This window comes from Pongo abelii, chromosome 16 (assembly GCF_028885655.2).
Source record: "Pongo abelii isolate AG06213 chromosome 16, NHGRI_mPonAbe1-v2.0_pri, whole genome shotgun sequence".
Classification (NCBI taxonomy): Eukaryota; Metazoa; Chordata; class Mammalia; order Primates; family Hominidae; genus Pongo; species Pongo abelii.
The window spans coordinates 63,912,449-63,940,036 of NC_072001.2; the positions used below are offsets into that span (position 1 = coordinate 63,912,449).

At 43.4% G+C, this 27,588-nt stretch overlaps 1 protein-coding gene and 1 long non-coding RNA gene across 3 annotated transcripts in view; one reads left to right on the plus strand and one right to left on the minus strand.

Annotated features, from left to right (window-relative positions):
* Positions 1 to 27,588, minus strand: part of RORA (RAR related orphan receptor A) — a 736,081-nt gene that overhangs the window by 354,997 nt on the left and 353,496 nt on the right. The gene's annotated exons all lie outside the window — the stretch shown is intronic.
* On the plus strand, positions 21,384 to 26,400 carry LOC129050130 (uncharacterized). 2 transcript variants are annotated; one of them, XR_008513619.2, is made up of 4 exons: positions 21,384 to 21,468; positions 21,552 to 21,634; positions 22,591 to 22,732; positions 26,278 to 26,400. It is a non-coding gene; the product is annotated as an uncharacterized LOC129050130 (long non-coding RNA). The 2 variants fall into 2 exon arrangements; XR_008513620.1 differs by lacking the exon at positions 21,552 to 21,634 and having other exon boundaries at positions 21,394 to 21,468.

Genomic DNA, 27,588 nt, shown 5'->3' on the forward strand with positions numbered 1-27,588 from the left:
GGATACAAATGAATCAATGTGCCAAGTAGTGCCCTTGGGGGTGTGGGACCTGGGTCCAGTGATCCCACATGGTGGCCTTCCCCCAGGAGAGAGAACAGCACTGTCTCTCCTCCCCTCGCACTGCAGTTTGGGTCACTGCCATCACGGATGCCTTCTCAAAACATATCTTTGACCCCTCCTTCCTTCTCTGTGGTTGCCAAGCTGACCCATTCCTTGCTCCTCAGCCATCTTCCTTTCTAAAGTTCACGAATTTGTGTTTTCCACCCCCTTCCCTTCTCCACCACCCCAGGGCCCTCGTCCACTTTGCTTGGATACTGACAGAGCCTCCTTGCCAACATTCCTCCTTTCTCCCCAAACTGATGACAGGTGAAGATTTCCCCAAGCAGCGATTTGTTTAATATCATCCCTGCAGGAATATCTTCCTTGGCTGCCCATGGGCTGCAGTATAACGTCCAAATACCTAGTCTCGGCAAACAGAAACTTCTACATCTTGACCCTAACTTACTTTTCAAAGCATTAATCATAATAGATATTTTTATAGCCACCATTTATGATTTATGGGCCACTTAGTACACATCAGATACAGTGTTAAGCATTGTTTCTGAGTTAGTTCTCACAAGAGTCCTACATGAAGTTTCATGACTTGCACTTTCCATTTTCAGGCCTGTAGAGATGAAGCAGCTTTGGAAGGCTGTACAGTGAGTCAGTGGTCAGTGGTGAGCATTGGACTGCAGATCTTATGATGTCAAAACCCATGCTCTTGACCCCTTCACTGCCCCTTCTACCTGAATGGATGCCCTGTGCTGCTGTCACACCCCTCCCCCCACCCTCCACACAGGTCCTGGGCTGTCATCGTCACCCCCTCCCAAACCCAAACTGGTGCCTGGGGCAGAGGAGCTCTAAGAAGTCCTCAATCCATATGAGCTGAAAGTTCTCAGCCTTCAAAGTAGAAGATCGGGTGGATAAAGAAGACATGCAGCCCAGGAAGCTTCAAGTGGATGGGCAGTGAGTGCCGGCCTGCCACATCTGCTGAGTGAGAGTGGGTGGTGGAAGAGCTGGGGCTGGCTATATTCATTTGAAACATGGGTTCCTTCTCTGTCCATCCTTCTTGTTCACCCACCACACCCCTCACGAAACTCCATTCCTAAGGTAATTCTCCAAATGTCCAAACCCAAGATCTACTCAGCCAGGAAGCTGGGTTCTGCCTCTCTCCCTCCCCGTGCTGTTCTGCTGCAAGGAAATGGAAGAAGAAACAACCCCGCTGGGCCACTTGGTGATTTGTTTTTTCCTTGCTCAAAGCACAAACATGCACAAATCTCAGAGTCCCCATGTTAAGAAGAGATGCTCCCTAGTCAGTCTCCTCCACTCTAACTTCCTAAAAATTAAAGAGTCAAGGCAGAATCAGACAGGGTAGAAGGGAGAAAAGGCCTCTTAGTAGCCATAAAGTCCAGGTACCTCATTTTACAGGCGAGGACATCGGAGCCTGGAGAGAAATAACTTGTCCAAGGTCATTCAGTATGAGAGTGGTAGAGCCCACATGGTTCCCAAGGCCCTTTCTCCCAGGTGGAGAGCTCTTTCCCTCTCCCTGTGATGTGGCTGCTGCAGCCACACAAACCAACTGTTCCTGTTACACGTGTCATGGTCAAATGTCCACTAGCTGCCCAAGGGCCAGATGAGTTACGAGAGCAATTCTTCCCATGACTTTACAGTTGTCAGGAGGGGTCAAGGACGCTTTCAAGATTCACACTCTGACCATTGCAAGCCAGGTTCTCAGAGGGTTAAATGACTGATGAAAAGAAAGCCAAAGGCCGAGTCAGAACCAGGGACAGAACGGCTGGCACAGCCCTGTCGTGCTGGGGAAGGCAAAGTTCTCCATTTTGGCAAGGTCCATGAATGTCTCTTTTTGCTTTTCCTGGGTCTCTGGTGCATTTGTTGGATTGAATCTTAAAGCATACCCTGAATGCTAAACATCTCAGGATAATGCACAAAGTCCTTCCTCAGCTGGGCTGGCCCATCTTTCTACAGCCTCACCCTGACATACCTGCTCTGCTCAGGGCACAGGAAACATAGCTCACATTTTCACATCTTCATTTACTTTTTTTTTGTTATTCTCTCCACCAGGAATATCTTCCCCTCTTTAACTGGCAAACCTGCACTTGACTTTGAGGATGGAGTTTAAATGCCTGCTCCTTTTCATAGCCTCCTCTGGCTCTTCTCTCCTAGTCCCCTCACTCGTCTTCCCAGAGAACTCTGTTCCTGGCACCTCTCTGCCCTTCCTGAGTTGAATTCTAGCTATTTGTTAACATGTTTTCTCCTATGGCTGTCCTGAGGCTCTCTCAAGGACAGTGACTCAGTCATATTCATCTTTGTACCCTGGGTTGTCAGTTCAGTTACTGGGACACAGAGGGAACAAAAGAATTACTACTTTAAACTACAAAGAAATGCATCTACTTAAGGAAAACTTTGTTCCAAGTTCCCAAATGGAAAAGCCAATGAAGGAGTTGTTGTTGTTGTTGTTGTTTGCCCCTAAGAGTACAGCAAAGGCCCTGGACCAGCCAGTTTTCATTCTGAACGGTAAAGTGTCATTTTACAAGCTGCTGCCATGAGCAAACCTCCACGCATGTCGAATGCACACTTGTGTGAATGCACGCACACACAGGAGCTAGAAGGAGCTGGTTGCTCTATGGCAAGAAGCAGCAAAGAAGATAAGATCAACATACTGCAAAGGAAGGTAAGCCACGTGATGTTGTGGGTAACCCCAGGCACAGATGATACCCTCAGCGAGGCCCAGCTTAAATCTAACCACATCATCTTTTCATGAAACAGACATGAAAAAGTAAAACTAAGACAATTACAAAAAAGGTGGTTTAATGCCTTCTTGCCTCGATGGTATCAAAGCTATTGGCTCCAGGGCTACACTTGGGGAAACAATTCTCTGAGATAAGGAGATGAACTATCTGCTCAAAAGAATGTGCAGGAAGCCAAGGTAACTGGGCAACACATAATGAAACGGTTTGTGGCCAATGAGCCATCTAAACAAAAGTATCCCTGGTAGGCATCAGTTGTGTAAGCAAAGGAAACCAAACCCACCCTTGTTTCAAAGTGAAGACTTTGTGGGTGCCAGTGTGTGTGTGTGTGTGTGTGTGTGTGTGTGTGTGTGTGTTTGTGTCTGTCCTCACTAAATATTATAGTTAAAGTGAAATTCACAGCTCCTCCAGCTGTGGCTGACACTGGTATAAAATGAAAAGGTTGAGAAGGTGAGACTAGTTGTCATACAGCAACCTTGAAGTGCCTTTCTGGGTGGCACTGCCTGCTATGTGAAGGCTCATTTGCTGAATGACCATCACTACGTTAACACAAATTGAGATCTCAGCATTGTTTTATCGGTATGTGTCCCAGAAAGAGACACTGCATTTCAGCATCACGGTATTCTGATGTAGTTAGGTTCTGAATTCTCTGAGCCACAGACGATGGTATGTTTCTCCTCTCTGAAGCTCTGTTAATGCCTCGTCCCTATTTCCCTGAAATATGGTTTCCCCCATCAGTTTTCAACCTTTTCGTTTCCCCAAGCAATCTTCTGATGATTCTTTAAGGTCCCCAGATCCACAGAATGTGACAGCTGGGATGAGCTTCTGGGGGTGTCGATTGGAAGCTTTACAGGCTCTAAAACTTGCTACTGAATCTCAGCTCTGGCATTAGTCGGTGTTCTTTGATTTCAGGTAAGTCACACAACCTAAATCTCAGCTTTCTCATCTATAAATTGGGACTAGCAGAACCCATCTTCTAGTTGAGTTTGCTTTAGAAATATATGAGTTAATTCACATAAAATACTTAGCACAATTATACACCTCAGTATGTGAAGCTATTTTTTTGTTTCTTTGTTTGAGACGGAGTCTCGCTCTGTCGCCCAGGCTGGAGTGCAGTGGCATGATCTCGGCTCACTGCAAGCTCCGTCTCCCGGGTTCACGCCATTCTCCTGCCTCAGCTTCCCTAGTAGCTGGGACCACAGGCGCCCGTCACCACGCCCGGCTAATTTTTGTATTTTTAGTAGAGACTGGGTTTCACCGTGTTAGCCAGGATGGTCTCAATCTCCTGACCTCGTGATCCGCTCCCCTCGGGCTCCCAAAGTGCTGGGATTACAGGCGTGAGCCACCGGGCCCGGCTGTGAAGCTATTTTTATTACCACCACCAGCATGATCCCTTCAGACCCTCTTAATCTTGAGGTCCAGAGAGATAAAGTAACTTGTCCTAGGGAAATGAACCTTGGTTGAGACAATAGCTATTGTCTCTGCTATACAATGATTAAACCAAAGATAGCAGCAATCATAAGTGGCTGGCAGGGCTCAGGTCTATTCGCTCCCAGGTCAGAACCACATTGGTGCCCATACTGTGATTTATCATTGCATACTTATTTTTTTCAGAGTGTAGCACTTGATAGGTACTGTACAAATATTTATTAATCAGCTGATTGCAAAGATCAGTGCTGATTTTCAAAGCAACAGGTTTCTCTATCGTAACTGCTTCTCCTCCACACTATCACGTCCTTATAATTTCAGAACACTCATCTAGGAAGGACTCATACTAATGTGTTATCAGAGGGAAACACTCCACCCCTTTTTGGAATGCAGATATAGATTGCTCCAGATTTCAGGAACACTAATTAGAGCCACTGGTAATTTGACTGAAGCGCTAAAGCCCCAAAGCACTCACAGAAGGCACCTTTGTACTCACACATTAGAGCTTTTGTCACTACATATCAAAAATGGTCAAGCTGCCTTTTGATGGTACCCACAGGCTGGATGACAGGGTCAAGATGCCAGCCCACCAAATCCATCATCGGAAAGAAACTCGGGGCCAGCCCATCTCCTAAAAGCTGAGTATGTTGCACAGATTGCTGGTTCTAAATAGGATATTCTAATAAACATTGCTGTTATTTTTATTGTCTTCTGCAGTATTGAATACGCTTCTCATACACTAGACTTTATGCAAAACCACCATGACCTAAATGTTTAATTCAGATCTTTATCTTCTGTTTCATAACCCCTTTTATTATCACTGTAAAAATCTAAATGGATATACATGATGCTCTTTTGGTACTAAGCTTTTTGGGCTATACTTTTATGGTTCATATCAGGGTCACAGCAAGAGCTCAAGAGAGCATGGGTATAGCTTAAAAGTGCCTGGAATATACTTCTTGTCCTAGCAATTGATACCCTCTCATTGCTTCATTGAATTTTTCCTGTTCTTAACCTCTGCCCTTGTTTTCAGTAATATTAGTATAATGAGTTGAATAAATGGCCCTATCTATAAAGAAATGGGAAAAAAATCGGGCTTTGGCTGAAACTCCCTTGAGGATTAAAGGTATAAGGGTGAACACAGAGGTGAACTTAGATATCTATGAAATAAACAGAGACAGGGTGTTTCTCGGAGGTTGCAGCCAGGCAAGAGTCTAATCAGAGTCTGTGGCTGAACCTCATCAGCTTCACCAGAGGACACATCCTTTCTAGAATCTCCTGTTCCATCCCCTACTTCCTGCGGCCTACTCAGAACCTCTGGAATTGGGGATGGCTGATGGGAGTGACAGGTGGCCCATATGTTCTGTGACATTGCACTGTTCATTGCTTTTGTGAACACCGCCTGAGTAGACTTTGCACAGGATTCTGAGAACAGTGCCTAGACATGTACTATCCAAAAGTAGCCACCAACCATATGTAGCTGTCGAGCACTTGAAATATGGCCAGTCCAAACTGAGGTATGCTTTAAGCATAAAACCCACACTAGATATTGAAGATGTGGTACAAAAATGAATATAAAATATCTTATTAATAAGTTTTCCATATTGATACCACGTTGAAATGATAATACTTTGGATATATTGGGTAAAGAGAAAATGTTTTATTAAGGTTAATTTCAGCTGTTTCCTTTTACTTCTTAACATGTGGCTACTAGAACATCTAAACTGACAAATGTGATTACATTGTATTTCTACCAGACAGCACTGCTCTAAACAACTGCCAGAGAAACTGTCTTCATCCATGTACAAGTTAGCCCAGTGAGAACACAACTCTCCAGCCCTCTCCCCATCTTCCACTGCACTCAGAATGAAATCTGCGCTCTTCCTCTGGCTCCTGCAATGCACAGGGACCTGGGCCCTGCCTCCCCCTCCAGCCTCCCCTTGCTGCTCACTTCAATCATGCTGGTATTTTCCTCAGAATCTGCAGCCTTGTGCCAGGTCCAGGATCTTTGCAGCCTGTCCCCCTCATCTGTTTTTGTCGTGTGGGTCTCCTCTCAAGTGGCACCTCCTGGGAGAAGCCTTCCCTCACCTCCTGTGGTAGGAAGAATAATGGCCCCCAAAGATGTCACCTCCTAATCCCTGGAACCTGTGAATATGCTACCTTACATGGCAAAAGAGACTCAACTGAGGAAGAATTTTGAGATGGGGAGATGATCCTGGGTTATCCATGTGGGCCCCATATGATCACAAGAGTCCTCGTAAGGGAAAAAGAGGGAGGAAGCGGAGTCAGAGTCAGAGAGGGAGGTGTGATGACAGAAGCAGAAGTTGGAGAGATGCAGGGCCATGAGCCAAGGAATACAGGCGGCTTCCAGGAGCTGGAAAAGCCCAAGATACGATTCTTCCCTGAAGCCTTCAGAAGGAATGCAGGCCTCCAACCTGTGTTAGTCCATTCTTACATTGCTACAAAGAACTACCTGAGACTGGGTAATTTATAAAGAAAGGGGGTTTAATTGGCTCATGGTTCCACAGGCTATACGTGAAGCATGGCTGGGGAGGCCTCAGGAAACTTACCATCATGGCAAAAGGTGAAGGGGAAGCAGGTACGTCTTACATGGTGGAGCAGGAGAGAGAGAGAGCGAAGCGGGAGATGCCACACACTTTTAAACAACCAGATCTCATGAGAACTCACTCACTATCATGAGAATAGCAAGGGGGAAATCCACTCATAATCTATTCACCTCCCCTAGGCCCCTCCTCCAACACTGGGGGTTATCATTCAGCATGAGATTTGGACCGGGACATAAATCCAAACCATATAACAACCCATTTTAGACTTGTGACCTCTAGGACCATGACAGAATACATTCATATTGTTCTAAGCCAAAATATTTGTGGTTATTTGTTATAGCAGCAATAGGAAATCAATATACCTCCCAACCTGAGACTGTGCCCCACCCATGCCCCAGCTCCTCTATTCCATCCTTCTGGGTTCTTCTTTTTGTATCCTTTGCTGCTATCAGACTGTTTCTAATTTCTTTGTGTATTGTTTACTTGTTTATTTTCTGTCTCTCCTGTCTATAATGTGAGCTCCCCTAGGGCAGAGACCTCCTATGTTATGATCACCTCTGAGTACTCTTGCCTTTGAACTAATGCCTGACACATAGCAAACACTCACTGGTATAAATAAATGGTTGAATGAAGAAAGGAATGACAGACAATTAGCTATTTGAAACATTCACTTATAGCCAATTGGATATCATCTGAAAACTTTTAGGGAAAAAGTACACCCCAAATATTAATAGATGAAATGGACAACATTGACAGATACAGATACCGGACAATACTTGCTATTTACGAGGTACCATGATGATGCTGTGGAGATACAAATAATTTGATGATCCTCCTATAGTCTCCACTGAGAGACAAGCATAGGCACATCATGAAACATGGCCAAAGTATGGTTTTAATTGTTGGGGCCAAACGAGTGGTGGGGCTTTAGGTATGAGCAGTGATGTGCTGATAAACCAGCTTGCAAAACAACAGCAAAGATAAGGGTCTGATTTGCAATGTTTGCCAATTTCTGTGGTGTAAATATTCCTACGGTGATTGATTTCAAGCTACCACTGTGATGTCTCTGAATGTGGAGCCGGGAAGAAACATGTACACAAGGATGGTTTTGTTGAGGAGGTGGGATTTCAATTGGACCTATCAGGGTTGGTGGGATGTGGATGGCCTGAGAATAGAGGAGGAGGCATCTTGCACACAAAGGGAAGAACCTCTTCAGGGCTAGTGAGGTGCGTCTCAAAGGCCCCTGCGGCTCCAGTGGGTTTCCTGTCATTGAGAGAAACAGAAATGAACAACTAATGAGACGTCATTATGAAGAGGACTCCCTGGAAAGATGCAGGAGCAGGGAAGACCTAGATAATTTTCCAGCCCTGTGGTCATTTTAACAAGCATGGCGGTATAGCTAAAGCACACGCTGCCAAATCCCAGGGAGGAGAATAAACAGTCCGTGTTCATGGAGCTGGTCCCAGGACATCCAGACCTGAATCCAGGCTGACGCCCTCACTCATTCTGCCTCTCACATGTTTAGGGTCGATATAACATGCAGCTCCTCCAGCCCAAAGATGAGCCAGCAAGGGAACTTAGAACAACCCTCTTTGGAACAGTTCTCAAAGTATCCCTCCCTGAAATTCCCCTCCTCATCCATGACTCATCCCCTCTAATTTGCAGGCATGGGAGGTTTGATTCTGAGAATCTTAAGGTAGTGTTTAAGATGCTGGTGTGATGTTTAAGCAGGCGGTCAGATGGTACCCGATTCAAATCCTGACTCCACATGACTCCTGGGGAGGTTACTTGACCTCTCTAGACTTTGGGTTCCTCATCTCTAAAATGGGGATAATAATATCCTCCTGAGAGTGTTTGGAGCAGATTATATGATGCCTAAGAGACACCCTCTCCTGTGCCTGGTGCATGGTAAGTGCCCAATTCACGTGCACAATGATGGTGATGATCATGTTTTCCCCTTCTTAAGGCCTTGCCAGACAAAGAGCTGGTTTCCAGCAAGCCCCTTTCCCATCCATAGTCACCTGCCCATCAACTTGCTCTGAGCAGGGAGCCCTGTAGACACCTGGTCCAGCATCCTCCCAGCCCGTGTCTTCCCTGCTGATCACTTTAAGAGCATGCATTCTTCTGTGTTCAGGGTGAGATGTTTTCCTTGCTTTGGGCATGTTTCAATGAAAGACAAGGATAAGGCCATTATGTGAACACAGGGACAACAATGAAAACAAGACTGCTTTCTGAAAAGCACCAAAAAGCCTTATTTTGCCTGAATGGTCATTATTTTCATTCTTTTTCCCCCACACAAAGCACCGGAGCACATTTCATTCAGTCTGTTGCTGAGTGAGTGGGTGTGAAGATGCAGTACAAACAAAAGTGGTAACATATTGCTGTTGTCAGGACTCTTGTTAAGCACTTTGCGAGGTGGACCAAGCTTCCCTGCTAGCATCACTGCTTGAGTCATCAGGAACAACGATGTACATATACACACATAAATAGAAAAACCCTCCATAATCCTTGACATGGCTACACGGCAATTTACGAGCAGGAGCTGGATTTCAAAAGTCTGCAGAACATAAAAGCACAATTTTCTTCTAAGATGACAGCACCTTGTCGGCCCCTTCCACAATCTTATGTGTGGATCCTGCCGCCCTGGAGATGCAGTTCCTCCTGTACAAGAAGGCAAAACTGCTCCATTCCTCTGACACATTAGGGCCCCTGGGTGTGAGCATGAAAGGCCTCAACGGGGTTGTGCGTGTTGGCAGCCAGGTGCCTGGAGAGTGGGGAGGACATGTGAGGTCCCAGGGTGCTGGGGTGTTCTAGGTCCCAGGCTATCCAAATCATACCACTCGAAGTAGGAGAAAACCTGCTATCTCCTACTCTGAGTTTGCTGAAAATAAAAAGCAATTTTGAATAGGGGAAGGAGGTAAATCTTGGCACTTGCTTCCCTTTGCCATGTAAATCTTGGCATTTACCATAAGTTGTACTTTCTTAAAGACAATTCTGTGGCTTTGGTTTATGGCAATATGATATGTGTGTGTGTGTGTGTGTGTGTGTGTGTGTGTGTATGAGTGAGTGGGTGGGTGAGAGAGAGACAGATTTTTTTTCCCCCACAATAGTTCTCTTCCTCTAGCTTTTGTCAAAAAACTTACTCTGCCAATGATGTAAGTTCTGAGAACTTTTCTTCCGGATCACTGGATGGTTCTGAGGAAGTAGGAAGTGTGTGCTGATAATGTCTCAGCTCCCTGAATGGCAGAATTCCCCGGCCATGTTCCCCATCAAGTCTCCCAGTTACCCATGTGCGCCCACATTGTAAAGTATTTACTGAGTGAGCTGGGGAACAGGCAACACTATTGTGACTTTTTCCAATTTCACAATCCCTGACAGGCCCTGTCAGAGGGATCCCTGCCCCGATGGCACACCAGCGCTTGAACCTCAGTGCAGGGCCTGTCCCTATGTGATTCAGCCAGAAGAGCATCATGTTTAAGGACACCATCATGGGTGTTCTTACTGAATACCAACGATGTGTCTGGCGTGGTGGGGTGGGTGATACAAGGGTAAGGTAGTCCATGTTTGGAGGCTTATAGGAGCTAACATCATACATGCTTTGAGCCTCTTCCCACCTTTCCCCAACCCATGTCCAGTGGTTGGCATCCTGCCGTTGTATGTGCCAGCTGCACAGCTGTGTGTGATGCTTGGCAAGTTTGTAATGTTCACAGTGCCTATAAGCTCCAGTCCCGTGTCTATAAAGTGAGGATAACAACTCCTAAGTTGCAGGTTTGTTGCCAGGATTACATGAAACTATACACATAAAATATCTACCATAGGTCCTGGCACACAGTAGGTGCTTATGAAATTTTCATAGTCAGCTTCACTTTGATAAGTAGTGGAAAAAAAGCTATCTGAGGAAACAAGATGAACATACAGAAAGCAACTTGGGAATATTTTATAGTTAGCAAATAATAAAGAACTAAGTAGAATACACAATGAGACCTTTAGAATAGGCTCAAGCTGTCTGCAGCCTGGAAGGGAAATGAAGGATGCGGGGTGAGTCTGCAGCAAACAGTATCATCAAGGACAAGGACTGGAGATGGAGCTTGAAGAGATGGCCTAAATGGCTTTGGTTCCTCTTGATTGACAAGATTTCTGGTGCAATAAATAATGTCATTTGAAAAAAAAAAATTCAAGTGCCTGATTCATCTCATGGGATCATGGGAGTAAAATGAATATGAGAAGGAAATATGGGCTGGTCCAGGTGGGACAAAGGCCCTCTTCTGCTGACAGTATCTCCCCCTGAAAGACTGTCGGTAATATCCTTTGTGTCTGTCGCTGTGGCAATTAGTAATGACCCCCAGCTTGGCATTGAGAGCATTCCTTTATAACGAGAGCCAGCCAGACACAATCTCTCTGCTCAGAGTTCAGGGCGGAGGGGGAGAACCAGGCAGATCCACACGGTACATGCTTCCAATTAAAAATACAAACAGAGGCAAAGCAAAATGAACGTCACAGAAAAGAAAGTGCTGCCACCCTCTCTTGGCCTAAAGGTCACTGTGCCACAGCCTTGGCCATTATCTGCAGCCGCAAAGGTCAGGGGGGCTGTCTACATTGCTGGGGAGTATGTAGGCTTTCATAAGGCCTCAAAATGACTGTTGCTCTGACACCAAAATTAGTGATAAGCTCTCAGCAGAAGACGATAATAGAGAAATGGAGTGACTGTAACCTTTTCCGCCATCTCTCTTGTCGGTTCCATGAAGCAGAGTCACAAGGCATAAAACGAGAAGTTCCCACATTCTACAAAAGACTACAAGATTGCTGACTTAATTGGGTGCGTAACAAACGGCTATACCACTGCCAACAAGAAGACATCAAAAAGGAAGGAGAAAATAGCGATTAAAACATCTCATGACATCCCTTTGAATATGGAAACTAGCTCCAGATATACCTGGACAGGCCTTGATACAAGTGCAGGGAGCTAGCCATGTGGTTCCATTAATATTCCAATCATTGTGGCCCAGCAGAGGCAACCATGTCACTAACTAATTTGTTGAATTTCAGGAGAATTTAAACATAGGAAGAACTGGAAGAACACTGGACTTGGAGTAAGATAGACCTGCATTCAAATCTCAATTGTTGTCCATATTTGATGGATAATATTATATAATCTTTTACCATCCTTGTACTGTAATTCCACAATGTTTTCATCTGGAAATGGAATGACTTTAATACCTACTGCACAAGGTCCCAGTAAAGACTAAATGTGAGGAAAAACACCAGAAAAGTTCTTAGTAAATGATCAGGTACAGCCGGGCGTGGTGGCTTACTCCTGTAATCCCAGCACTTTGGGAGGCCAAGGCAGGTGGATCATGAGGTCAAGAGATCGAGACCATCCTGGCCAACATGGTGAAACCCCATCTCCACTAAAAATACAAAAATTAGCTGGGTATGGTGGTGCGCATCTGTAGCCCCAGCTACTTGGGAGGCTGAGGCAGGAGAATCGCTTGAACCCAGGAGGCAGAGATTGCAGTGAGCCAAGATTGCACCACTGCACTCCAGACTGGCGACAGCAAGACTCCATCTCAAAAAAAAATAATAATAATAAATAAAAATAAATGATCAGGTACAATACAAATACAAACATAGTTCGAATTCAAATACAAAAATAACTTGAATCATTATTATTATTAGCTAGTAACATTGTCCATTATCCCTGAGAAAATCTCTATTCCTATCCACTCTGAGGTAACGTTGTTTTTCTGTATTTAGGCCATCCAGGGAGAAAAATTTTTGCTATTGATGATAAATAGAACCTGCAAAATGCTACACGCAGACCTATTTCATTGGGTTGATATATAAAACACTAAAGGAAATAAACCAAGGCACACAGCACACACATGAACATATGGCCGAATATGGCCTTTAGTAGGTATCAGAAACAAAATTAGCAACTTGTAGCACTTCAGCTAAGCTTCCTAGCAACAGAAATACATAAATAACAAATACTTACGATGATTATCCCTAAAAGTCACTGTAATATTAGCATGCGATATCGGTCCCTCCAAGTGTTCTCTAGCTCAAGGCAATTGGCATTTTTCAATTACTTAGGTAATAAAGTATTTGATGTTTAAACCTGCCAAACATCGAGGACGAGGCATGAATGATACTTTGGCAGTTTAAAGTATTGGCCTCCTTCCTTTCCAGAGGGAAATCAATCACTGAATCAGCACTACTCCAAAACTCAGAATCACCCAACATAGCAACGAGGGTTTTCCTTCTAAAGTTCTGTGCCTGTCCCTGTTAAACAGGTCTGGAGAAGATGCTGGTAGTAATTTTGAGCATCGCACAGTAACTAAAAGGAGCTGACAGGCTCAGAGGCTGGGCAGAGCTTACGATTATGCTTGTCTGTGTGGCTGACCACATGGGGGATGCTCTTGGCACTGCTTGCTTTATTAGCCCGCATATAACTTCTTGGGAGACACAGCCAATTTGGTAAGATGTGGGAGAAATCTGTCCTTTAAAGTTTCCTGGAACACTGGGTATCAAAGGAATGAGATGTCTCCTGGCCTTTCATGTTGCAAACTAGAGAGAGAGACACAGCTTAGCAGAACAGCTAAAGCTTAGGATCAACTTTTACAGTAACATGGAAACCACATGACAGATTGTATAGGCGCCTGCATAACTTCTGACTCATTCCCCAGGTGCTTCTGTTCTCTATAGCTACATGGAGCCATGCTGAGGAGACAGGACCAGAGCAGTATTATTCCACTTGGTGAAACTGATCATATTTAGTCATATACTTATGAGGGAGGACAACAGCAGAATTAGAGGCAGTGTCTGAGTTTACTCTGCCTTTGTGCAGGTAAAATGTGACTCAGATCCCAGAGGGTGAATGTGTGGATCCTTACACTTTATTATTTATTCTCTTGCAGTGTTTGCTTTTATTTATTTATTTATTGAAACTGAGTCTCGCTCTGTCGCCCAGACTGGATTTTGCAGTGGTGCAATCTCAGCTCACTGCAGCTTCCGCCTCCCGGATTTAAGTGATTCTCCTGCCTCAGCCTCCTGAGTAGCTGCGATCACAGGCGCCTGCTACCACTCCCGGCTAATTTTTGTATTTTCAGTAGAGACGGGGTTTCACCACGTTAGCCAGGCTGGTCTCGAACTCCTGACAACGTGATCCACCTGCCTCGGCCTCCCAAACTGCTGGGATTACAGGTGTGAGCCATCGCACCCATCCCTGTTTGCTTATTTTTTTAAAAAGCATTTATGCATTAAATTGAGCTAACATTAAATACAGTGTAGATTTCTGGGCTAACCTCATATATACTGAATCAGGAATTGTGATGAAAGGCCTGGGAATCTAAACTTTCAGCAATCTCAAGGGATCCTTAAACCCATTCAAGTTAAATATGGTGGCCCTGCTGATCCATCCTCAACAACCACATCCCTGAACAGATCTGAAGATCATCCCTGCCAAGTGGGGAAACTGATGAAGTGGAGAAGGAAAGTTAAAAGACAATGAAAAGAGCTCAGGTAAAACTATCTTCTTGGCATATTTGAGGCCACTATTAAGTGGCACAGAACGTTTTGCTTCTGAAGGAGGAAACCATTCAGATGCCTTCCACAACTCAATATTTTCTTTTCCTCTCAACCCACCCCCCAGTAATAACACTGAATAGAGTTCATCTTTCCAGGTCTCTTCCTGTCCAACCACTCACCTGTTAAGATTTAAAGCATGGTAGCGGATCTCCTGAATACAATCTCTTGGGGTGAAGAGGTGAGATCCATCACTGATTTTAAAGAATCACTGATCTTTTTTTTTCCTCAGAACTAGAAGAGTCCTTAGATATTATCAAAATATTTACAAGACAAAGATAAGTCATCGATGCAAATGAATTAATACTTTTACAACTTGAAAAAAATGTATAACATTTTACATCATGCTTGTATCAAGGGGGAAGAAAGAGTATGCTGTAGAGTGTGAATTCAGGTGACTCCTGGCAACTGCATGTTTAATTCAAATAGAGCAAGAGAGAAAGTGCTGCCTCTTTTCTGGACAGGGAACACTGCCTGAATGAAAAGAGTTTTAGCTGACATTTCAGAGGTGGAACCTGGACCGTCAGAAGCACGTGTTGGTAAGGACAGAGAGGGAGAAGGGGTGCTATTCTGGGGACAAATTAGTTTAGGAGAAGGCTCAGAAGAGAGATTCACCAATTGGGTAAACCTTGAGTCTATCAAAAGAGGAAGGATGAGGAATAATGGGAGAATGTCAGAAAGACAAAGGAAACTCTTGTTCCTAATCTGTACGTAGAACACTGGAAGGATGAGCACAGAGAAGGCCATCATTGCTTCATTCATTCCTCCACTCTTCATTCAATAAACGTCTAGTGGGAGAGCATCTAGGGATGAATGATACATAGTTGGCGCCTATAAGGACCTTGCAGGCTTGTGGGCCAGCCAGAAAAATAATGAGAGACATTTTCATTATGATGGGACAAGGGCTATGATGAATAGTTGAGGGACACATGGGTGAAGTATAAATAAAGACAGAACATGTTAGGGAAAGCTTTCCAGATAACAGGGCACTTCCCAGGGCTTGAAGAGAAACAATGAACAGAGATCTGAACCCCAGGGGGAGCTACCCGGCAAGTCAAGTTCCCACGAAGAAGCCCGAGACCGAAATGATCTTTGCTCATGCACCCCAAATGGAAGTAAATGTATCAGATGTGAGTCTTTGCCCTCTCCACCTTGAACACCCTATCCACACAACACAACATGCCAGGCTTTGGAACGAAACCAGCAGTGTACACTCAGCCAAAGTGACTGATGTTGCTTTCCGGGTATTTGTAACTGAAGGTATGCCTACTCCTTTCCAATACAAACAGAGGAACTCAGCTGGCATCAAGACTCAGCCTCAAAGCATCCAGCCAAGTAGAAGGCCTACCTGGCTGCTGCACACACCCCGCAAAATGGCACACAGGTGCTATCATCCAGCTAGCCGCTTCAGCCGCGTAACCAACTCCAGAGTGTTGACAGCTGCAGTAAAACTCACTTGGAGTTCAACATAATTAAGCAAAATGATTAGCACTGAAGAGGAGCTGGCAACAAAGAACTTTGGTTTCTGAGGCAAAATTATAGGATCCCAGGATATTAGAGCTGGAAGGAGGTCTTACAGATCACAGCCAGCCACTTCCATTTCACAGATGAGAAAGTCAGGCCAAGAGAGGTGAACTGCAGGGCTGAGGATGATAGAAGAAGCTACACAGTATCAGGGTAAGAGTGAGGTGTCTGAGATCGGTCACACTGGGGTTTGCAACCCAACTTTGGAACTCACTGACTTCAGGACAGCACCTTGGTCTCTCCAAGCCTCAGTTTCCTTTCTGAAGTTTGTGTTGCTATGAGGATTAATTGAAGGTTATTGCAGGGCCTGTTGCCCATGGCCAGTATATAATGTTACTATGGAGAGTCAGAACACTGGGTCCACGGCCTTGCTTCACCGTGTATGAGCTGTGCTTCCCTGGGTCTCAGTTCTTATACTTACGAAATGGAAGTAAAGATGCTAGTACCTGCCCTAATTACTTGCCAGGATAGGTGGAAGGCTTGTGGGTGAGAGCTGTGTACACTTCTAAGCAAGTTTTTGTTATTACTATTCCTATTATGGCAAAAACATGTTCTGGGTCTTTCTACTGGTAAGTGGCAGGGCCAAGACAGGACACATGCAGTGAAAAAAAAAAAAAAAGACCAGGGACATTTTCTCCCAGGCAACTGATGGACTGCAATGTTTGGACTCACCCAGTATGGTTCAGAAGGTCTGATGGGTCAGTGATGAGCTCAGGCGGGAGAAGAAATCTGCAGTGTATTCAATGCCAAAGGGTCTCATTTCTGGGTGGGAGGGACAGTGGGGATGGGGTGAAGCACGGGTGGGCAGCAGGAAGGAGAGGAAAGAACCTGGGGAAATCAAACCACCTGCCTGGGTTTCACTCTGAGTTTTCAGATTCATTAAAAAGAAAGAAAATACACACACACACACACACACACACACACACACACAAAAGCACAAAGCAAAACCTCAGTTTGGTCAATCCACAAAAAATGAAAGACAGGGCTGCAAAAAGTGCTGAGAATGGGATTGCTCGACTTTTCACAGCTTCAGCTGGCTTACAATACCCTCAGCTTGGTGCTTCTCCCAGATCCACATCTCAAACGCTCTAATTAGATTGTGCAGCCGAAAGAAGGCCCGGTGCCCTTGGAAATAAGTGATTGCTTACTTGCCACAGGAATGTTCTGTGCTTTCATAGGCTTCATCTTTTTTTTTTTCCTGGGGGCTTGGGAATGAACTGGGCAATTTCTTAGGTGTCTGCTCCACAGAAAGATGTTGAGCTTATGTTTGGTTTCTCTTTTTACCTAGGTTCTTGCCTCTGCCTGAAATACTCTTCGTCTGGCTTCCTTACTTGCTCACCTGCTCACCTCTAAGACCCAGTTCAGGGCTCCCACAGGATCCATCCACCTAAATCCTTACCAGGGGCGCCTGTGGAATAGTTACTGTTTACCTGTCTTCCCACCAAGAGATGATCCCCTAAGGACAATGGCTTTGTCGTCTTCATCTGTTCACCTTTGTGTTCCCTATATTTGGCATGGCGCTTTGCACCTGGGGCCTTGCAACTCAAAGTGTGGCTTATGGCTTAGCAGCATCAGCCCCACCTGGGACCTTGGGACCTTGGGACCTTGTGAGAAGTGCAGAGATCTCGAGCTCCACCCTAGACTTACTGAATCTGAATTTTCTTTGCCTTTTTTTTGAGACAGGGTCTTGCTCTGTCATCGAGGCTGGAGTGCAGTGGCGCAATCATAGCTCATTGCAGTCTCTTGGTGGGACTGCCCAAGAGATTGTCCCATCTTAGCCTGGTGAGACTACAGCAACATCACACCTGGGTTTTTTTTCTTTCTTTCTTTCTTTTTTTTTTTTTTTTTAAGAGATGGGGGTCTCACTTTCTTGTCTAGGCCGTAAATTTTCAGTTTTAACAAGTTTCCTATGTGATTTGTGGCCACATTGAAGACTCATCAGAACAGGGTGGGGTGGGGAATACTTAATCAATATTCGTGGAATTTACCCGATGAAATCCAGTTATTCCTGCTGAATTTCTCTCTCCTCCAGGAGGACATAGCAAACGAGCTGAGGAAGGTGAATGCTGCAACCCTCTCTCCTCAGCCCTGCAGCAGATCCCCGACATAAACTCCTTGAAGTTCAGTTGCCTCTTTCCATGCACCTACCACCTACACCTGCTACTTTCAAAGAAACCACAACCTGGACCTGGAACAGAACTGGACGTGCCAAAATGCCTGAGGACACTTCATCGAATGTGGCTGGCTTGATGGGAAGCTGGCATGACTAGAAATGTCAGGAGTCTTCCCACTTGAGGTTTCAAGCTTTGTGTTTCTGATTCAATGGTCTGGATTGAGATCAGAGGAGTCAAGTTCAGATGACCATCCAAACCTTTAGATGGGGCCTAAAACCAAATCTGTGTTCTCAAACCATTCCAAATGTGTTCATCACCAGTTTTAGTTTACCATACCACCCAATCCAAGAGAGTGCAGTCATTTCTCTAATAGCAGATGCATAATTTTCTCCTCAATGGAAAATCTAAGTGTACATCCATCACAAGGTCAAAAGTTGCGAGAAACTTGACACCTTTGAGATTGTGCCAAACCTCAAGCTTTCAGTAATAAGGGCTCTCAGTCAAATCTTCTGAGGAGAATGAAGCGTATTTGACCCAACGTTTAGCATAAGCAAGCACGTACTATTCTGTCCCTTTATGATGGCTGAATTCTTCGCTAGACTATGAAGCAACACAACAGCCTAAGCAAAGCCTATATAAAACATCAACCCACGGTCATGGCCCAATGAGGTATAGAGATATTGTTGAAATCCAAGAAAGTGAAACAAAAGTCCTGGCCCTTATTGGCTAAATTCCCTTAATTGTGACACACTAAATGAGTAACAGTCATTAGTTCTAGTATCATGTAAGTACAACATTCTAAAATGTCTACTACAGATATCAAAAGCATTAATTCAATGTACACTTATTGGGCACCCACTGTGTGCTAGGGGAAGTGTTGGGTAATGGAGATTCACCATGGAACTTCCTTTTATTTTCCCTCACTGCCTTTCTCTTTTCAAATATTTAATGACCATCCACTGTGTCCCGGAAGTTGCCAGGCCTGGGGCAGGAGATTCTCTCTCCTTAAGCCCCCTGTGTCCCAGCTGGGAGTGACAGATATATCAACCAATAAATAACATGGTGGGAAAAGTCCATTAATAATGATGTGCACACAGTCCTTAGGGGTATCCTTAACCATCATGCTCCAGCTTAGATCTCTGAAAACGACCTTTTGGCTATTGCTGAGGATGTCAGCAATAAAACTGGATCCTAAAGAAACCATTCATGATGATATATCCTTACTGGAACTGAAAATGCATGAGGAAATCACATGTAGGTCCCAACTGATAAAGCATTATCCATCCATTAAGTTAGACAGGACAGGTGGCTTAATGTCAATAACATATCTCAGAAAAAAAAAATGTGCTTATCTCTTGATTTTTGTAGATCAAATCCCACTAGAGGAGTTGGGTATGTTTGTAGACCCAACCACTTACGTTGATAAGGCAGTTTTCAAAGTGCTTTTGTAAGTATTTGCTCATTGGGTCCTCAGAGTAACCCTGGGGGTAGCTGGTGGCTCACCACAGTGTGGCATGGTTATGATGAGGACTACTGTACCATGCTCTTCGTCAAGCAAAAGGCAGACAGTCACTCTCCACCTTTTTATAGATTGATTGATTGATTGATTGAGATGAGTCTCACTATGTTGCCCAGGCTGGTCTTCAACTCCTGGGCTCAAGTGATCTCCCCGCCTTAGCCTAACGAGTAGCTGAGACTACAGGTGCGAGCCACCATGCCTGGCTCATTCTTCATTTTAAAAGGATAATAAATACTCTTTAAAAATTCCAAGGAACTAGATGTCCCTCTAAACTGCCTTCCTCTTCATGTAATTTGACATTAAGTGTCCTGGTGAGTTAAGCTTGCCTCTATTTAAATGGCCCTGCAGAAGGCCACACCACTCAGGCTTAAGGGGACAGAAGGTACTCTGTCCTTGAAGCATCATGACACTAAAAGTTCATTAAGATCTCCATCCCAGCTATTACGCTCCTAAGGTCACTGGGCTCTCCTCAATAGGTATATTAAGCAGCAGCCTCAAAAAAGGTCCTCAGTTTTAGGATGCAAGGAAAATAATTCATGAAGGTGATCAACTTTAAGTTCAAATTATATTCACTCTAGATTTTATCATGGCTCTTGCCCATGAATATACCATCTTCCATTCACATCTAAGGCAACTAGTTCAGGGTGAGAGGAAATGGGTGCTTTATGAACATCTGCTATATACAAATCTTTACCCACCTTTTTCCCCCTTTAGAATTTTTCTAACTCAGTGGACTCTCCATGATTCAAAGGAAGTCCTTGATTTTCACTCCTTCTCACAAGGATACCTCTTACAGGTAACAGTACCCTCTTGCCTGCAAAGGTTAGGACAAGAGGATAGAGGAAAAAGCTAAGAGAATCTCAGAACTGTTTATGTGCTAAAATTCTTAGCTTAGGTGTATAGATGGACAACGAAAAGTGGGCAAGAGAAAGTAAAACTAAAATTTAGGCAAGGAAGCCAATTACCCAATAAGGAGGGAGCCTAGCATGAGAGTATCAGACCAGACTATCTCAGACCCATAGTCTTGTGGGTCAAGGCACTGATGGAGGGCATTGTAGAAAAATGTTGAAAGCAATATGGCAGACACTACTGGATTGGCAAACTGCATCTGCTCCTACCAAAGGATCACACTCCCAGAAGCTAAAGGAAAGAAATGGAGAGTGGGAGGTGTATTTCGGGTAAAAAAGAAAAAGAAGCGCTTGTATGAGTTTTCATGTTATTTCATTGAAGTCATAATAGAACAGCTTCCCTTCCCAGAGCTTGCCCAGGACAGCTATTTAAAGGGGGAGTGAGAACTGTACAAGCTTTGACTAGATTCTGAGGTCGGAGCCTTAATTAGAGTCACAATTGTATTGTACATCTATTTGTGTAACTGTTCAGTTAGGAGTGTAATAGCTGGGACAGAGATCTTAATGAGCTTTTAGTGTCATGATGCTTCAAGACTGCCCTTTTTTGGTTGTTGTTATTATTATGCTTTCATATAGGGGCTTTTCCTCTCTGCTGTCCAAATGTGTGGTTCTCCCTTCAGGCAGGTTGAAATGCAAGACTGAGTCTTTGTATATCTAAACTTGGGCATTAAAAATGGGCTGTCTTCCCCTTATCATCTTCATGATTAGCTTGTAAACAGTTTCTCGGATCTATCCTGTTATCAACATAACCTCTAGGAATATTGGAATATTAGGGCCAATCTTTTACAATTGAGATAACTGAGATTCAGAAAGACGAAGTGAACTACTGGACACAGCACAGATAGTGACAGAGCTTGCACATTAGTGTTCCGACCTTTCAGGAACAAAACAATCACAATGCCTGGACATGTCATAATAAGGTCATTCTAACACTACAATGTACTCCAGTAGCCAAACTGGATCATTCATTTAAAAAAAAATTCATTCCCGAAGACATAGTTTTTGTGGTCTTCATAGGTATTTTACTTAATTTTTCTCTGCCTTTCACTACTTAGACTTGGGTACAATTAAAGATGATATTTATATTTTGTGTTATATAGAAGGAACAGCACTCAAACACATTCTTATTTAAGCAAACCTGGCCTACGAAAAGCTGTATTCATGAACCCTCACCGAATAAATGGTGAGGATGGTTTTTTGTTTTGGCTTTAGAAAATGATTCTCTGCCTTAATTCCCTCACATGTAAAATAGGCATAATACTGCCATCTACCTTACAGGATTGTTGGGAAGATTAAATGAAGTAATGCAGTTAAACTGTTTAGTAGACTATTTGGCAGAGCTTCAAACTCAATCAATACTAGCTGCTTTTGTTCTTACTCTTTTCATTATCACAAAAGGGTGGCCAGAAGATTATGCATGCCAACTGTCAGAATCTTTTTTTTTTTTTTTTTTTTGAGACAGAGTCTTGCTCTGTCGCTCAGGCTGGAGTGCAGTGGCACCATCTCAGCTCACTGCAACCTCCGCCTCCCAGGTTCAAGCAATTCTTCTTCCTCAGCCTCCCGAGGAGCTGAGACTACAGGCGTGCGCCACCACTCCCAGCTAGTTTTTGTATTTTTAGTAGAGACGGAATTTCGCCATATTGGCCAGGCTGGCCTTGAACTCCTGACCTCGTGATCCGCCTGCCACAGCCTCCCAAAGTGCTGGGATTATAGGCATAAGCCACTGTGCCCAGCCCTCAGAATCATTTTTTATATTTTGTAGGTGGAGGCGAACAACTTGGGTGGCATGGTGGGGTGGTTTAAGTGTTAATATTTTGAGATGATTAAAAAGGAAGAGAAAATGAATGTCAGAGCTTGTGAAAATGACTGTTGAGACAAAACAATTACTCTTATAAATTAATAATGCAATTAACTTATGATATGTTATTGAGTGCTTGAAGAATGGATAGCCCTCAAATATTCTTTTTAAAACCCATTTATTGCCCAAGATAAACTTAAGGGTAGTGTCACATTTTGAAAAATGTTATTTTATTGGCCATAATTTTTCACAGTTCCGATGGGGACTTAGTGACAGCCCAACACAGCAAATGTCCTTCATGTTACCATCCTCTTTTTCTTCTTTTTTTTTTTTCTCTAAAGCTAAACTGTCCTGGGACCACTTCAAATGTGATTTATTTGTCCCAAGGCCAGTAGAAGGTTCCATGTAGGTGAAAATGGATGTTTGGCTAGTTGAAGAGAAATGGAAATGAGTTCTGCAAGCTGACTTACTCAGTGGAAATGGGTAAGTAACTCAGGAACATTGTATCACTGTACATTCTGACTATAAGGAATTCTGGATAATTCATGTCCCTTATAGATACATATGAACTTACATATGATCTATCAGGAAGGAAGAAGACAGGAGCCCCATGGAGAGGGTGGGCATCTCAGTGCCAGGCCTTTGTGCTATGTGCTTTATTTACTCCCTTAGTAATTGCAACGGTCTAGTGAAGCTTTAGGTCCAAAGTCACAGAGCACCAAGCAACACCACCACTGGGATTTGTTCCACATTTGGTATTGCTAGTATTGTGGAGACCTTGCCTCTTCCTTTGGGGAACAGTAGTAGGCATCCACTTTTACAAGAAAGTTGATGCTGTGAGGAGGAAATAAGAGGCCAGAGAAATTCAAGGTAAAATTAATGAAGATATGTTTAGATCCTGGTTCTCGCATTGCCTGGTCCAACATCCTTTCTACCACATTCCAGTCCTTAGGGATGAGGTAGAAAGAGAAAGATGTTTGATAGACCTGATAAACCCTGAACAGAGCTCCCTGTCAGAGAACTTGGGTTCCAGTCTAGTCTGTGAATTTCATTACCTGAAACCTGGCTCTTTACTTCCTCACACCTGTTTCCTCATCTATCAAATGGAGAAGTTGGTCTAGAAGATCTCCAAGGTCCATTTCAGACCTAACATTCTATTATTCTATTATCTTTGTGCTCTGGTAAGTAGAAGCATATAGCCCTGGGCTTATTAATATTAACTGGGGCAAACAAGTGAAATTAGTTTATGAAAATAGAGCTGTGGTTTTTGCTTGGAGCCAAATCTGCCTTATGAGACTCACTTTAAGCATTGGTAATGGGATTGCTGATGGCTCCTTGGCCAGAACCTGAATGCCCTGCTGTTACACTTTCCAGGTGGTGCCAAGGGTGAGCGTCCTCTGTAGACACATGAAACTGAGGCACCACACAGTTTAAGTGAAAGGAATAAATCAAATCAGTCACATTCAGCCTGACTCATCTTTTGTCTATCTTTTCTCAATGCTTGTTCAGTCCAGCTCAGTACGAAGGCCAACCCCTCCTGGAAACAGCCCCTTCCAGTCCCAGCCTGCATTGAATGGGTTGCTTTACCCAACCACAGAGAGTTCCTACTCTCTACACTCATACCATTTATATCCTGGGACTCAGGCCTGTCTATATGTCTCAATATCTGAGAGCTATAATGAAGATCGTTGTGTCAGGGGTAATGCTTTATGCCTTTGTTCAGGGGAGAGATGGGATATTAAAATTTTTTGGCCTAGACAACTTATCTTCCTCTATTTATATATTTTTACATGTGATATTTTGATGCAAACATATAATATATAGTGATCAAAGGGCAAAATGCATCACCCCAAGCATTTACCATTTTTCTGTGTTAGGAACATTCAATTTCTCCTCTTTTAGTTATTTTGAAATAGACAATAAATTATTATTAACTATAGTCACCCCTATTGTGCCAATGAACATTAGATCCTATTCCTTCTATCTAACTGTATTTTTGTACCCACTAACCATCTCCTCTTTATATCCACCTCCCCACTATTCTTTCCAGCCTCTGGTAGCCATTATTCTACCCTCCATCTGCATGAGTTCAAGATTTGTTTTAGCTCCCACATATTAAATATATGTCTTTCTGTGCCTGGCTTAGTTCACTCAACATAATGTCCTCCAGTTCCAAGTGATTTTGTGATTTATAATAAGAAATATATATTTGATCTTCATCCATTTCTGGTACTGAGTTCCTAAAACCCTTGGAATTTCCGAAGGGATAAGAGAATGAAGGCAAAATAATCATCTTTTATTGTTCATAACATGCCCTTTTCAATCACACCTGCGTTTATATTAATGACTGCCCTTTAGGAAGCTCCTAAGGATGGGGGGCTGGTTGCCAGAGGAACAAACTGTGTGATTGGGAGTCTCAGCCCCACTCTCCAGACCTCTAGGGAGGAGAGAGGGGCTGAAGTTTAAATTAGTCACCAGTGGCCAATCATGCCTACATGACAAAGCTGCCATAAAACCCAAAAGGACAGGGTTCAGGGAGATTCCAGGTTGCTGAAGACATAGAGGTGCTGGGAGGGTGGCATGCTCATCCCCTATATCTTGTCTTATGCATCTTTTCCATCTGGGTGTTCCTGAGATGTATCTTATCTCTATCTATCTATCTATCTATCTATCTATCTATCTATCTATCTATCTACCTACCTACCTAACTACCTACCTACCTACCTACCTATCTACCTATCTAGTTTCGAGTCAGAATCTTGCTCTGTCATCCAGGCTGGAGTGCAGTGGTGCAATCTTGGCTCACTGTAACGACTGCCTCCAGGGCTCAAGCGATTCTCATGCCTCAGCCTCCCGAGTAGCTGGGACTACAGCTGTGAGCCACCATGCCCGGCTAATTTTTGTATTTTTAGTAGAGATGGGGTTTCGCCATGTTGCCCAGGCTGGTCTTGAACTCCTGGGTTCAAGTGATCTGCCTGCCTAGACCTCCCAAAGTGCTACCACACTCAGCCTTTTTGTATAAACCTTTTTGTATCTATCTTTTAATATAAACCAGTAATTTAGTAAGAAAACTGTTGTCCTGAGTTCTTTGATCTGTTCTAGCAAGTGATTGAGCCTGAGGAAGGGTACTGGCAACTTCGAAATTATAGCTGATGGGTCAGAAATCACAGGTGACAACGTGTAGACTGACATCTTAAGTGGGGGCAGTATTGTGGGACTGAGCCCTTAACCTGTGGGATATGATGCTATTTCCAGGTAGATAGTGTCAGAATTGAGTTTAATTGTAGAACACCCAGTTCGTGTGTGCCACAGAACTGAATTGTTATAGGAAAAGAAACACACACATCAGGTGTCATATGTGAAGTACTGAGAGCAGTAGCAGAGAATCCTCTTAGGGTATATAGACAGGAGGTCATAGGTTACATATTTGACCTACATTGCCCTTTTTGCCAAGTTTATTTCAATGTTCTGCTCTTGGGTTCTAACAAAAGATGAATTAGAGCCTAAGTATATCAATGTGCTAAGTAATTAATATGTAATATATAGAAATTCTGTTGAGGCTACAGCTACCAAGATCTCTTGATATTCTCTATATGAGATCCTATGAGAGAGTTTTCTCACAATTTAATTTCAAGAAAATGGCTACCCCGTTTTAATGATCATTTGATTAATAAGAACTGTGAATTGACAATGTCTCCCATTTTATTTTGGTTGCCAGGAAGTCCAGGTGAAATACAAAATAAATTGATGCACTCTTTCTTGTTCTGTATAATATGTATAGTATATTTTTAATTTGGTCATGATATTTTTCAATTTTACTTACACGTTCCCTGATCCTGCTTCTCTAATCTTATTTACATTTTGCCATTGTTATATATCAGAAGTTTCCTTCTATTTTCCCCAAATAGTTCTTAAACTAAGGTGAAATATATATAAATATACAAATAACACCCATAATTTGTTTAAATCTAAAATGCCTAGCATGGTACCAGAATTTTAGCAGTTAATAACTACTGCTTGATTTATAGGGAGACACATTACACCTTATAGCGAAGCAGTCTCTGAGAGTCAGAGCTGGCTGGAGAAGAACTGCATGGTCCCTGTCACTGGAGGTATCTGTGAATAAACTAGATAAGCACTTTGGCTCACTTACTTAAGCCTTGGTTTCTTTAACTGGAAAATGGTAGTAATAGTATCTCCCTTGGAGGTCACTGTGAATAGTATAAGTTGGTACATGTCAAGCTCTCAAGCTCTTAGCACAGGGATGCACATTTGAAAAAAGTAGCCTTTATTATTAATGAGGACTTGTGCATTGAAAGCTGTTTTATTAGCTTAAGTACACTTCCAAACCTGATGGTTCTGTTGGGTTAGCAAGCCCTCAGTCATCAGAAGAATCATAGACTTAGAGTGTTGGACCAACCCTGCTTGTGTGGCTACTGTGAGAGGGATTTAAACAGCAAATGAAGGACTGGATGGAGTGGCCTTTAGGCTTCCTTCCACCCCAAAGTGCGTGGTACTTCGGTTTCAAATCCATTCAATCAGAGATGGCATAAGGGTGTCTGGGAGAAAAAAAGGATCCTAATATCATTTTATTAGAAGTTCTCCCTTCTTTCATGTGTAAATTTCACTTGGGACCTTATCAATTGGATATTAAAGCATTTTCCAGGGGGGAAAAACACTCAGTAAGAGGAAAATTGAGAAAATGTCTGAGAGCACTTCATGCCTTCCTGTCTATCTGTACATAAAGAGCTGCTTTCTTCACAGCTTTCCAAACACAGGTTGGCAACCTGATTATTTCCACTAGGCACAGACAGCACACTTCAAACAAGAAAGCTGACCAGAACATCACATGATGGATGTTCCAGTTGTATTACCATCAACCTCAGACAAAATCACTCCATTATGCACCCCCCATTATTTTACAGTATTTTGATGGTGGTATCCTTCAGAAAATGGGCCACATCTAGAAAAAAAGAACACATCAGTTCCTTATATTTTGGCTGAAATCACCATAAAATTGCAGGTCCTCAATGCAGCCAAGGTAACCGTTTTTTCCCACTGACCTTTGTGTAAGGAGTTGTCAGGCATCGGAATGTGGCTGAATTAATAGGTAGGACCTTTCCCAGAGATATAGAGGGCACAGGCTGATTTCATGATTTTATAAATAGATTTTTCTTTTCCATGAAAATCCCAGGAGAGGCATCTATTACAGAGGTTGCGGCTATAGGTGTCACCCAGGATAGGCCACAATATAGATTATCCAGGTGCACCTAACAGGAGAAGGAAAGGCGGTCTCAATAATGCAGGGCATGTTTCAGCTTAATACTCCTGAGTTCAGC